Source organism: Anser cygnoides, chromosome 9, assembly GCF_040182565.1.
Source record: "Anser cygnoides isolate HZ-2024a breed goose chromosome 9, Taihu_goose_T2T_genome, whole genome shotgun sequence".
Classification (NCBI taxonomy): domain Eukaryota; kingdom Metazoa; phylum Chordata; class Aves; order Anseriformes; family Anatidae; genus Anser; species Anser cygnoides.
The window spans coordinates 745,214-758,876 of record NC_089881.1 but is presented as its reverse complement, the minus strand read 5'-3'; the positions used below and the strand labels follow the sequence as shown (position 1 = coordinate 758,876).

At 35.9% G+C, this 13,663-nt stretch overlaps 1 long non-coding RNA gene across 2 annotated transcripts in view; it reads right to left on the bottom strand.

Moving 5' to 3' along the window:
* Window positions 1–13,663, bottom strand: part of LOC106036272 (uncharacterized) — a 251,628-nt gene that overhangs the window by 26,136 nt on the left and 211,829 nt on the right. For both annotated transcript variants that reach the window (XR_010833491.1, XR_010833492.1), the window contains 3 exons: window positions 7,907–8,004; window positions 3,535–6,681; window positions 1,326–1,548 (listed from right to left, as the gene is read on the bottom strand). This is a non-coding gene — a long non-coding RNA (uncharacterized lncRNA). The remainder of the gene's footprint in view (window positions 1–1,325; window positions 1,549–3,534; window positions 6,682–7,906; window positions 8,005–13,663) is intronic.

The window sequence follows — 13,663 nt, the reverse complement described above, 5'->3', positions numbered from 1 at the left end:
TGCAGAGTAAACTTCCCCAGGCACACCACACCACTTGCCTACGAGGGCTGTGCAGCTCCTGGATCACAGCACGAACAAAGAGCCTTGCATCAATTCGCACAGGCATCCAGCCACTTGCCAGGATTTCCTAACTACTTGTGGAGGCACGGTCATCTGTGTGGATACATCTTCCAAGCAAGGTTGGCCATTTCAAGCAAACAATGAGTTTTGGATCATTGTTTGCTCTCAGGAAAGATTATTTTTCTCTATTTCCACAATCAGGCTAAGATAAAAAGGAAAAACAACCCACCCTTTGTAAATATGCTGCATCCAAACGAAACTAACACATTTGGTTTCTGCCAGAAAATAAAGTCAAATTTCAGTTTCTAAATAAACTGCTTCTGAAATCGTCACTCTGGAATTGCTCCCTCTCCTGCACCATAATTGTGTGTCTTGGATGGAGAGAGGAATCATGTTAGAAAGGAACACTACTTGCAGCCATTTATCTGTAGTTAAAATCCATTTTTTTTTAAAGGTTTTGAATGCTGCTGAAATTCCCAAAAGTTAGAAGCTGAGATGCAATCCAGAACCGTCCTTTTGAATTCTTGTTGAACCTAATTCAGCCACTCACTTTTATGTCTATGATGATAATTAGGAATTGATCCCCCTTGTGCTGATGATAATGATAGAAAGCCTTAAGTCAGCTCAGCGATGGGTAGATCAGGCCCAGGCTACTTTACAGCAATATGTTATTTAAATTAAATGTCTTATTACACACCAGATGAACCTACAACACTATGTGATTGTGTCCAATGGAATGCTTGAATCATAACTTTTACCTGACATATCTAGCATAGGCTTAAAATTGTACATTAGCCATTCCTTAATTTTTAATTTGTTTTTATATATTTTCATTATGTGGTTTAACCATGTAAGTACAGTGAAATGTATCATGCTATTTAAAGGCTGAATAAGAAAAGAAAAATAAAAGAAAATGGAGAAAACAAGTTGTAAAACAAGATTGAAACATCAGAAACAAATAACTCATTCCATTAGAAAGAAAAAGCAAGAACCCAAATTATGCAGAAAGCCACTCAACACCAGCCGTGTTATGGAGAGGATCAAGGCAAGGCAAGAAAGGTGATGAAGTAAAATGAGTAATGAGGACTCTGTGGTTACACAAACTCAGTAGACATGGTGGGTTTCACATTTGTGAGAGCAACAGTGACTGGGTTCAGAAAATAAACAGAAGCTAAAGGTTGTAATTAAACTTAAAACCCAACAAAGCCATGCTTCATATGTGAGACAGACAATTGCTTTGCACTGCTCTGAATGCAGCTACTCACAGTTTTTGCTGAAGGGATTGAAGTGAGATGAGCAGCTGAGCCCAGAAGAAAAATCCACAAGTTCATAGTTCGATGCAACACTTGCATTGTCGGATCTTTAAGCCTGCATTTGGATTGCATTGCAGTCGAGGAAGCTAGCATGTGCCTTCACATGAAAGTGCTGAGCAGAACAGGAATGGACTTAATGGTCTTGAATGCTCTCCTGTGTTTCAAGTTTATAGCACTGAAAATGAGGATGATATCAGGCCTTTAGTTACACGGTTTTGAACATCTAAACACTATTTCACAACTTTTTTTTTTTTTTACTTTTTTTTTCCTGTCCAAAATGAGTTTTTATAGTTTAGCCATTCATCTCATGAAGTGGGAATTTAACATGTCAATGCTGACAGACTGTTAACTATAGCAGCAATGATGAAGCTTCTATAACATTGACCTTTCAAAAAATAAAACTGCAATAATGATGTTGTTTCCATTAGACCTTTCAGATCACTTACAAATTATCTGGATCTCCTACTGTTTATTTGTTTTTACTTTAGATTGTTGCCCCAAGCATTTAAATAATTATAATAAAATAATAATAGAATTAAGATTAGATAAATTAAGTGGAAATGAAACTGAATACATTTTCCATGACAGCTGGCAAGTCCCATTCTATGACTGCTCAGAAACAAAACTGGAATTTTTATGACAGTAGACAATAAGGCGATCGTGTACAGGATGTAACCCAATGCTCAAGAGGCACAGTGTGCAAGTGACACATCAACAAAAACAGACTTGTTTCATTTATGTACTGTTAATTACCATAACTTACATAATCATGGACATCTGTTCTCCCTTTCTCATACATGTATGTATATGCAGATAATTACCACTATCTATTGGTCAGAAGAGCAAAAAGCACAGTATAGTGATGGATGGGGTATAACATACAGGTGTATATATGTATGTATACATATTTTATATGTATATATACACATATATATGCACATCTGTCTGATTTATCCTTGAAACACTTTGCATGTCATTTTTTATTTCTTATGCTTCAAATCCAAACAATAAGTAGGTGTGCTTACATGGGTGGAGGAGCATTTTACAGAAGAGTAAGTCATTTGTAATTAATCAAAAAAATAAATCTAGCAATGCAATATCTATTGTCATGATTCTTCTGAATCACTGTTTTAAAGAGTTATTTTCAGCCATAGTGAAGAGGATTATAGTCTTTAGTCAGTTGCACCGTTCCAGGAGAAACAGCCTTTTTTTATTGTTATTCAATTCAAAGAGAAAAGTAACTTATACACAAATTACTATTCTTAGCATAGTCTTTTTTTTTTTTTTTTCTGTTGAGACTTGAGCACCTAAGGCTGATTTTTATCCCTGTGAAACGTTTTCTGATATTCTCAGTTTCTATATTTTTGGAACTTTAAGAAAATGTCAAGAAAATTAGATTACATTTAATGAAATTCATTTGCTTGAAATGTCTGTCATTTCAGTGTTTATTTTTGTGTCTAAAGACTTACAGTCATATACCTTCTGTATACAGATTAAGGATTTTTTAAAAGCATAGCTCTATTTAAGTAATATTTTTTCAAAAATAAATGGAAATACCCACATAATTAAGGTTAATAAAGATTCTTTTCTTAGAGCACAAGAGCTCTCCATCCCTACTGCAAGGCCAGTGTAAACTCCAAATCCATCTTTACACCTGAACAAGATACAGACCATAAGAATTCTGCATGTTTTCAGTCTTTTGTTCTGTGACTGATATCACCTAGTACCAGACATTACAAAGGAAAAAACAAACACACAAAACAACAACAACAAAAAACCTACACTGTGCAGCTGTATCATAACCTACTGAACTTTTCTTCCCTATTAGCCAGTTAAGCAGAAGATTAGCTTGTATCCCGAGACCTGGCAATTCTTTTTTTCTTTTTCTAATGTGTATCTGCTTTCAATCTCTAGTGTAATAATTCAGTAATTTACTCATTTGAAAGCTGTGAAACTATTTACATACTGTATTTTTGTCGCAATTCTTTGGAGAGAAGAAAGCTCAAAGGACCACCACTCAGCAAGTTGAATCACCAGTCCACAGTCTCACTGTGCTCATAGAATTAAGGGACAAATTCTCTGCTGTTATACACTTGGTCCATGAGGAGGCTGATGATAAAAGGGAAGTAGGGAATGATTGGAAAATAATGACATACTTTACCAGTTTATGTCTCCTGAGGAAGAGGTCCTTTGTTTTAAAACAGTAAATCGTTGCTCTGCCTTGACATCTAGCATCAAGAGTCTGGTATACAGATAGGAGGCATTATTTGAGATGTTCCTGAGGTCTCTAAGAGCCAAAGAAGATGCACAGACATAGACACATAGATATAGGCAAAGCTATAGAAGAAATATATATAGATATACTTGCACATTTTATTTTCCATACTGTTTCTGCTGACTCAAGCAAAGGAGACTGAACTTGGTTCATTAATCCCTGCCCAAAGCTTTGGGGAAGTGGATGGCTTTGATTTTATTTCTAAGTTGTCTTTCGCACTGTGGAACAAAACAAAACAAAACAAAAACAAACAAACAAACAAAAAGCCCTGAAATTAATTTACTGAGTCATGAAGACTCCCTCTTTCAACAACCCCCAACTGAAAGCGTGCTAAGCTAAGAGCTGGTACAGCAACGAAGAAAAATATAACTGGATATAAGCTAGTCTCTTTGACCTGGTTGAAACTAATGCTCTGATATATCCTGTATGCTGCAGACTTTACACCCACTGAAATCCAGATTAATTCCAGGGAAATCAATGTCACTTTAGGGTGACTGAAACAGGTATTTTTTTTCTAATATAACTCATGCCAAGTAATATTGGTACTAAGTATGGTACAAGACCATGTCTTTTAAATGCAGTGTCTCCTAAGAACATTTTTCTGAATAACAATGTTTTATCTTTTCCTTCAAATTTGCTATATTAGAAATATTTTTTCCTAGCACCTGCTTAATCTTTTGTTCCATAGATAATTTCTCATTACCCAGGTGTCCTCTTATGGACCCACAGAAAGATTGGGCCTAGTTTAAGTGTGAAATAATCCTGTTGCTTCTGTCTGAGAATGAATGAGCCCAGGATTAGATCAGATAAAACACACTTGAGATAAAGTGAACAAGGTGGATTATATGAGAAAAGAGGATTTAGTGAAGAACATATCCACAACTTTTTGTTAACATAGAGAATGGTAGCTTTTGTAAGCAACATTTATGGAAACTCAACTGGAGGTTTAAAAGCTATGTCTTTTGTTGTACATTTCTCTGCATACATTTGCTTTGTAGTTGGTAGCTTTAACTTTGGAAGCCACGCTGGGCCTTGACTCATGCTCATTTTGTTTAATGAAAAGCTAAGGATGTACTTTTACTCATAGATTCTTGTTTTGTTTTCTTTGAAGTTTATTAAGCTATCCTGTAAGATGAGAGGTTCATTAGGTTGTTATTATCATGGCTACAAATTAAGCATCTATTCCCTGGGGAGTTATAAGCTTCAAGTGGATGTCAGAGACATACTTATTACAATATTTACTTAATTACCAAGTTACTGCTTCTTGTCATATAAAATACAAACATGGACTCTGCTGTCCATATTAGACACATACTCTTCACCTGCTGAATGTTTAAGATACACTCATTCCATTTAGCACTCTTTTAAAATATGCAACAAAATTTTTAAGTGATCATTTAAAAAGGTAAACCAAGAACAATTAAGCACAAAATTGAATTTAATATATTATCAATAGTATTCAAATATCATATGACATTACCATTGACTTTGGCTTTACATGTCAGGATGTTGGTAGCTTCCAATAGCAACAAAAGCACACAAAAATTAGGTAATCATAATTAGCACCTCAAAAGTCAACAGGTAAGGGTGTGTTGTCAAGTAGCTGGTTGGAGTTCATTGAAGTTAAGAGCTCTCCCAAAAGCAGTTCAGATGTAATGCTAATGATCTGTAATAAAATCAGGCTTTTCAAGGCACATATCTTTTATGAAAACTCAAGGAATTTCACATAAGAGGCAAATGTGTCATCACAAATGTCTGGAAGTCACTCTTCATCACCATTTTGTTGTGTTTTTTTTTCCCTCCTCTTTAGTGCTTTAATTATCTAATGCTGTAAATTATAGAATTACCAGATCTTCCCTTGTCAAGTTTTCTGAAGATGTCAAGCCATGTAAAACTGAAAATGTTATTTCCTCTTCTCAGATATGACTTGTGAGAACAGATATGGCTGTTGGGAGGATGTCAACACAACAGAACAATGTCTGCATTTTTGAGAAATTTGTGTCCATTTTTAATTCAGAAGTTGCATTCGGACTTCACAGGTTATCGACTGTGAAAATCACCATTTGCATGCTATCTATCATATGACTAATACCTCACTGAAAACCTTCATCTTTTTTGTATCTTATAGGCATAAATCTCACTACCGGTAATGTAATTTGATATGGTCCATTCTAGCAGCCCTTTTCCCTGTAAAAAAAAACTATAATTATTTACCTTTCATGAATCCTGCCCTGGAGAGGCCCACCTCTTCCCCAGCTATGGAAGGAATACAAGCTTCTAACTCCAGGTCCATTGAACCATAGCATATGATTAGCTTTCATGACTTCCATAAATTCCAGTTAATGTATAGACACTACACATAAAAAAATTTGACTTAAGAAAGTTTAAAGAAATAATACTTAAACCTCAATTTTGAGTCTTTTCTGGTTCTCCCACCTGAATGAAAGGCCTACTTGATGACCTAATCACCCGCCAATGAACAGGACTTCTGAAATAAAAAATATTATGTTTTTTTTGAAACTGTCAACACAAAAATATTTAAGCTTAATAAAAAGCTTTTTCCCACCCTAGATGAGTCAAGAAAAGTCTCATTTGTTTTGGTATGCCCATATACACCACTTTGAAGTAAAATCTGAGCGTTTGCTCTCCAGTATAAAAGAAAGGAGAAAAATCCATCATGCCTCTCATATAGAAAATATAAAAATAAATATTTTCCTAGGAAACTATGCATACTAAGTAAAAAATCCAGTGCTAAAGTCCTCGCTGTGCATTCTTGCTAGATTTGCATTACTTAGCAAAGGATACTGAGAACTTTTCCTAAAAAAATAAAAAGTAATATCAATATCTAAAGATATGATGATATCAATATTTCAAAGACCTCTGAATCCCATTTAGGTCAGTGCAAGCTGTCATCACAAAAACAAACAAACAAAGCAGCAACCCAGTCTTAATCTTTCTTGTGCTTTAACTTGATCTTTTTAAAATCTCATATTCTTCAAGAAGATGCACCAAATCTTCGTTTATTATTCAGTTCTACAAAACAGAGATTAAAAAACATTTGCAAAAGTTCCTTATAAAAACTCTAAAAATTATCAATAAATTAATTATTTTTCAAGACAACTAATCTGAAAGGTTTAAATTAACTGATTAGTTTCCATCTTGGCATCTTACATTAATTAAAAAAAAAAAAAAACAACAACAAAAACATGCCAAAACCCACAAAACAATGTTATTTGTCATTTCAGCCATCAGCAACTACATTCTAATTTTGCATAGGGACAGACACACGTGAAGTTATTTACTGTTACATAAATGTCAACAAAATATGACTCTTACTCATAAGTGTCTAGGGTTTCTAAAATGTACCAGAATACTGGGAAACAAAATGTTTTATGTAATCCAGTAATAATTCTTGCAAAATAATAATGAAAATATTCTCTGGTGAATTTTATTCTTCTGGAATGTCTTGAAATAGGTTTGTGATTAAAAGTAATCCTCTATAATTATATCCACAGAGCTGCTTAAGCTTTTCATCACTGCTAATGAAAATATGGTCATGCCTTCTATGGAAAGTATATTTCTCAATATGATGTGCTATAAACAACATGTCTTTAGGCTATTTTTGACCTTTAACCAATGGGAAAGGTCTGTCTAGTTGATCTCATCTAACTACACAGCAGGTACAAGGAATTAAACCAATTTAGGTTGAGCCTTGGTACAATATCAAGTATCAGACAATGTTTTCCTAAAGGAAATGCTTAACAAGCTTGTAATCCACTATTATATTTATCTAGTCAAAGAGGTAAATAAAATAAAATAATAATAATAATAATAATAATAATAATCTGAGCTGTGTTCAACAGAGTGGAATCCCAAGTAAAAATCTATGATATCATGTTGTTTGTAAAAGTTAGCGAGGAAGGCAGTTATGAGCAAATTAAAAGTAAATAATCCACTATGGACCTACACTGTGTCAGACCGCTTGTAAAGTCACACAAGAAAAGTAAAACATTAAATAGCTGGCTCCAGCAGCCTTCACACATTTGTCTGAATTTCAAGGGGAATAATGCTTTTCACTGGGGGGGCAGTGAAAGAGCTTAAGAATAAAGAAAAACTTTAAAAATAAGGCTTTTTTTGTCTTTTTTTCTTTTCCTTTTTCCTTTTTTTTTTTCCCTAACATTAATTAGGTCCTTAAAAACACAAGTATAATCTAAGTGGACAACTTTGTTTTTGGTAAAGATATAGGTCCCAAACTCACCATTTTGGCTCTGTTCCCTTGCTTAGATGGAGCCTGATGTTTCTTCTGGGCAGGGGCACTTCATGAGGTTCTGGACAATAGGGTGGCACCAGATGTACCTGAGATTTCATGAGAATAAACTGGTTACTTGCCTTAAATCCATGTAAATCTTATCATACCAGAAATCATCAGGCACAAGGGAGCAAGTTCAGCATGAATTTGATCCAGAGGGGTCATTTACTTCAAGTGTCCAAACCTAATCTACATACATATTCAACTGCTATTTATTAAAAAGGTACAAGGTCAAATTAAAGCCACGAATCTCAAAAATGTGCTGTTCAGGGTGTAGTTTTGTCCTCCAAAACCAAAGTTTGCAGACACCTTAGATTCTCTCTATCTGGTGCGATGTGGGATGACCACAGGCCCCCATATGTACACAGGCCACACCAAGCAGAGGAAAGATGATGATGGTTACCCTTGAAAGTACATCTGGAATGGGGTATGGAGTTTGTTAACACTGCTCCTGTTCCAGTGATGTTCATATAACCAAAGTTGAAAGAAACCTTGAATTTTGCATAGTTTTGACCAATTTTGCTTATCAAAGACAGCAACTGAAAAATTTCCCTGCCACCTCTGACTATTTACTGCTTCTGAAATTTGAAATTTTCATTGGGTAAAAATGGCCTTAGGCAGCCTAAACATTTGTATGAAACTATTTTTATTTTTATATTTTTAGGGGATTACCTATTAATGCCATTATTTATTGGTGTACATCTTTAAAGAATATTAAAATGCTTAATACTGGAAATGGAGCATAATGCAAGGCACTACAGAGCAGATGCCAAGCTTGAAGTGCTCTTAGGAATACATATACCACATTTTAATTTCAACTCCTATTATTATACTAACTAGTCACAAAATGGCTTCCTATTTATGCAATATGTTATCTGTAACGTCACTTAAATTGAATAGATGAGTGCCTTCTAATAATGTATGTTTACTTCATGAACTTGTGGGCAATTACATTGTAATTATGTCTTTTGTAGGTCCTTTTTTGCTGACACATAGTGCACCAGTGCATTTTAAGTGTAATTGCAGTTCTCCCTACCATTTAGGAAAGCTGAACATTGTTAAAGGTTTGTAAATTACCTACACTTAGACCATAGGCAACTAGGCAAATTAAATGGCAGTGTCAGTAATATTACAATGTAAATTGGTGACAAGCATAAGCCAAGGTAAAAGATTTTTTACAGAACAATGTTTATGTAGCACCTCAAAAACTGCAACAGAAAGCACAGATACTCCCAAACTTGCAAAAGTGCATGTTTCTGATACCTGAAAAACACACACAGCATACAGTCTAAATAGCTATTGACTACCTGAAGAACTGAATGTACACGTGTGTGTGAATGTACACACATATATTTTGTCCAACAGGGCTACACAGTCATCCAATAGAAGTGAAAGGTATGATCAAATGCCAGTCTATCAGAATTCCATCCTTCTCACATCCTTCCCACCTCAGGAATGGTGCTTCATCATAGAAAATACTTTCCCAGCAGCCTGTAATGTCTTGAAGGCAGGAATGGAGACACTCAGACCATCCCCATGCTGAGAGTTGGATCTTTCCTATTCCCTTCTCGCAAGACCTTGTACTCACCATGAGGAATGAAGGAAACAACCAGCCTCTTTGACCATACTTGTTCATCGCTCCTTCCTCAGGGTAAAGCTGTAAGCACTGCGTTGACTTGCAGTTTCATGGGGCAGAATGTTCCTGTCATGGTTGTGTCCCTGTCACAATTTTAGCTTCTCAACAAATCCACAGACTAGTTCCCCAGGTAAACTCAAGTTTGAGCCCCCAGTGATATTTGACCAAGATCATTGCAGCAGGAGTAACCTTCAAAAGTCTAGAGAAGGGATAGGAATCCCTTATGCCAATCCTTACTCCTGCAGAGCAGTGAGCTGAATCCCAAAGGTGGCTTAAGGAGCACAGGTAAAAAGAAAACTCTCTCTTGGCATCAGCAAGACACCATATTTTCTATACCTGGGCACTGTTTGATTGGGGTACAGAATTTTAAAATGAGGTTCTTACATTTTCAGCCTGGTGTTTTAAACAGGCTATTCTGTGTGTGCTTTATCATTCACTTCACTACCTTTATTACAAGGTAGCTTTTCACTTATGTTTATCCACTTTGTTGGTAAAACAGAAATTTCAAAGCAGAGAATATTTTTATTTGCACAACCTTTGCCATGATCATGAAGCACAGTTATAAAAATACAACTTTTTTATATTTTTTTCTTACAGACTGAATATATAAGTATTGTTTTCAAGAACAAAAACTTGAAGAGTTGACAGTGTTTCTACTATAGGAATTCGAACTATCATATGCATGGACATGTCACTACAGAATTTTTTTTAAAGTGGATTTGTGTCGCCCTATGGGGCTTAAGAGGATAGTGATTATTATACACTGAGAAATGTGCATTTAGCTTACAAAACCAATGTCCCACAGAGGTGACCACTCCAGAAAGACCAGCAACATCACTTAACTAAATTGATTTTGAAGTACTGTCCTGTCACTTCATGCCTCTAGGACAATCACTCACTGGTGGAGACATCCTAGTTTTGGATTAAACCAGCTCAACCATGCAAACTGTAGTCACTGCATGGGAATGAGCATCTGGGATTGACAGCTCGCAGATCTTGGCAATAGAGGCCACAAGTCCAATAACATAATTTTAATTTAGAGTAAAATCCTAGTGTCATTTTGGTAGAATTCAATCTTCAGTAAACATTTATCAGAACAAACCTAGGAGGCCTGATGCTGATCTTACTTGCCTTTCTTGCAACTTGGAAGTAGCAATGGAATTATAGTGATGCAAATCAGAATCATATCCTATGGCTGGATGCAAAAATTGGTATGGTAAGTTGGAAACACTCAGGCCCAGCAAACATGCAAACATCCAACTATAATTTTATACTTTCAGAGATGCCAGGGATTTAATATTCCTCTCTTTCTATTGGGGTTTCTAACTAAAAGTGAGAACTGCAAACATACAGTACAAGACAAAACCTTTGAGTGGCTGGTAGCCGTTTCCCCATAATTAGCTTGCTTAGAAGGAAAGAGGCAGAGCAATTGCACAGCGCAGACACAAATATTTTAATTGTGCCTGGCCTTACAAGGGGCAACACAGAAAGTGCACAACACCAACACCAGTCACATTATACATACACTTATAGCTTTGTGCACCTCTTCTCTTTTTGGTTTTCTAAATGCACATTGAGCAGCAGGACATACTACTTAATTTAAAGGTTCCTTACTGCAGCCTTACAAGGAACTTTCTGTGTGACCAGCTAATAGTGACTCAGCCAGCTCCAGCATCATCTCCAGTTACTTTAACTTAGCTGGAATATACCTACTAGTGCTATAATTTAAAGTCAATTGTAGTTTGAAGTCTGACGATTTGCACAGGCACAATAATAATCTCTACTCACAGCCCTTCCTGCACCTCTCCTGTACCATTTCTGTTGTCACCTTTTTACATTAAACACAAAAGGGTTTTCAGTAAACATCAGTGCTAAGTGCTATTCCATTTAAATGGACATAAATTATTCAACTACTGCAATTATTGCAAAAATGTAACTTTTAATTTGAGGAGGAAAAAAACTCCCTTAATTGCTACATTCAGTAACTATTCTTTTATACTCACAATGGACTTAGAAGAGAACAGCAAAGAAGTGAGGAATCCTGTTGCCAAACACAGCCCCTAAATTACTGGCATGTCTATGGAGCTTTCTACTTTAATACACTTAGGGGGAATAGCTTATCACTAATGATTTGGAAATACAGACCACGTAGATCCTCAATTCAAAGTTGAACAGTAACCTGAGTTTTAAAAAACATGTTATGCTTCCTCCCCCCAACACATATACAGATGTAAAAAAAGACCAACACAGTATTAATAACACCAAAATACCATGCCAAGTGCAATGGCTTCCCTACAAACTCTATCACCTGTTTATTTCTCACCCTCAGTACTAACACTAAATTGGGCCTCATGAATTATTCATGAGGGGCCCTTTAATGGGATCATTTTTCCTGGCTAGCACTGACAATAATGCTAAGAAAAATCTCTTGACATTAATCTTGGGTTGAAGAAAGCCCCAAACACCTAGTTTTCTTCTGAATGTTCCCTTTCCTCCTCCTATTTAACACATTACAGAAACCAGTCATTCTGCAGCTCTGTAATGCATGAGTGTGGGCATGGGAGGGTAGAAGGGAAGATACAAGGTTGGAAAGGGAATTTGTGGCATTAGGATTTTCACTCTGGGGACTCTGGGGTCTGGTCCAGCTCACGTTAAATTTAAATGAAAGTTTTCCATTGTCCATTGCCAGTCCTGGACAGCAAAAGCAAGTCCCAGAGCCCTGCTTTTTTAGCACATATGCATAAATTTTCTGAAGGAAATGGGAATATCTGCTTAAAAACAACAAGCAAGATATGAATCTACAACTACACTATTTTAGATAAACTGTCTAGAGTTGATTAAAGCCCTTTTTTCCTCCCCATTATTTTATAGCTATTCTAACGATGAAGTGATTCAGGGTGTTTTCCAGGACTGATTAAAAGAGTAATGGGTCTGGTCTTGCAATTGCAAATACAACCACTGATAGAGGCATAAGAAGCCAAAACTAGGTATTGGCAGATCCTAAAGACAAAGTTGTTTTTAATTTATGCAGAAAGACGATTCCTGCAAAATATTATTCAAATTACAGTCCCTTGCCCAAAGAAAAATCTCTTTAAGGTGCCCTGATATAAAAAAGAAGCTATGTTAGAGAACTGTGAATTGCAATCTAAAACATAGCTTATTAGCTAGGGCTGTATGATAAGGATACCCACCCACAGCTCCCTCCCCACACACTCCTTTGGTCATACTGATAAGACTACCAACTGTCCTCATTTTTCTAAAATAAAATACCTAAAAAGCAATACGTTTTTTTTTTTTCAATTGTGGCCTTTTGACATCTATAATGGTTTTGTGCCTAAATCTGACAACATTTGTAACAAACAAGTGACTGTTACTGCTGGAATGTGTCCTGGAGGCTTTTTCTGTCTGAGGAGATGACAGTAACTTTTCCAATGCAGATTAAGCTGGTGTTTACAGATTTGCCCTCGGTGTGCATTTTTATCCAGCCGTGATCAAGTAACACTGCCTGATGAGTGCCAGACAGGTCTCCTGATATGAAGGGCTTACACACCCATCACTTCTGCACAGAACATGGTTCTAATCTGGACACCACAGCAAAGATTAGTTATTACCGGATTTTTGTTTTGCCTTCATTTGTATACCAAAACAGAGCATTCACGTGAGAATGCGAAAAGCTTAAATGTTTAAAAATCACCTTGCCATTTTACACAAAATAGTGCAATGTAGATTTAAAATTTTTTGTTCAACCTTTATGTTCCCTACACTGAGCACTAACTGAGAATTTTCAAACAAGAAGCAATAGGGTAGGTGTTTTCACAATTTAAAATCTAGGATTTCTTTTTTTTTTAATTCCCTGTTGAATATCTTTAGCATGCATGGTGTACATACTAATATGTGATATGGCAAACTACAGCCTCAACAGCATATAACCTTTTCCCATTCAGTGAAAGTGTGAGGTCAAGAGGCTGTTTGCCTTTGTGGGACCTGAAGCTATACACTTTACAAAGATACTTTGAAAAGTACCAGTGGTTGCATATTGCTTTCTCAGAACTCCTAGCTGTCCAAGCTGA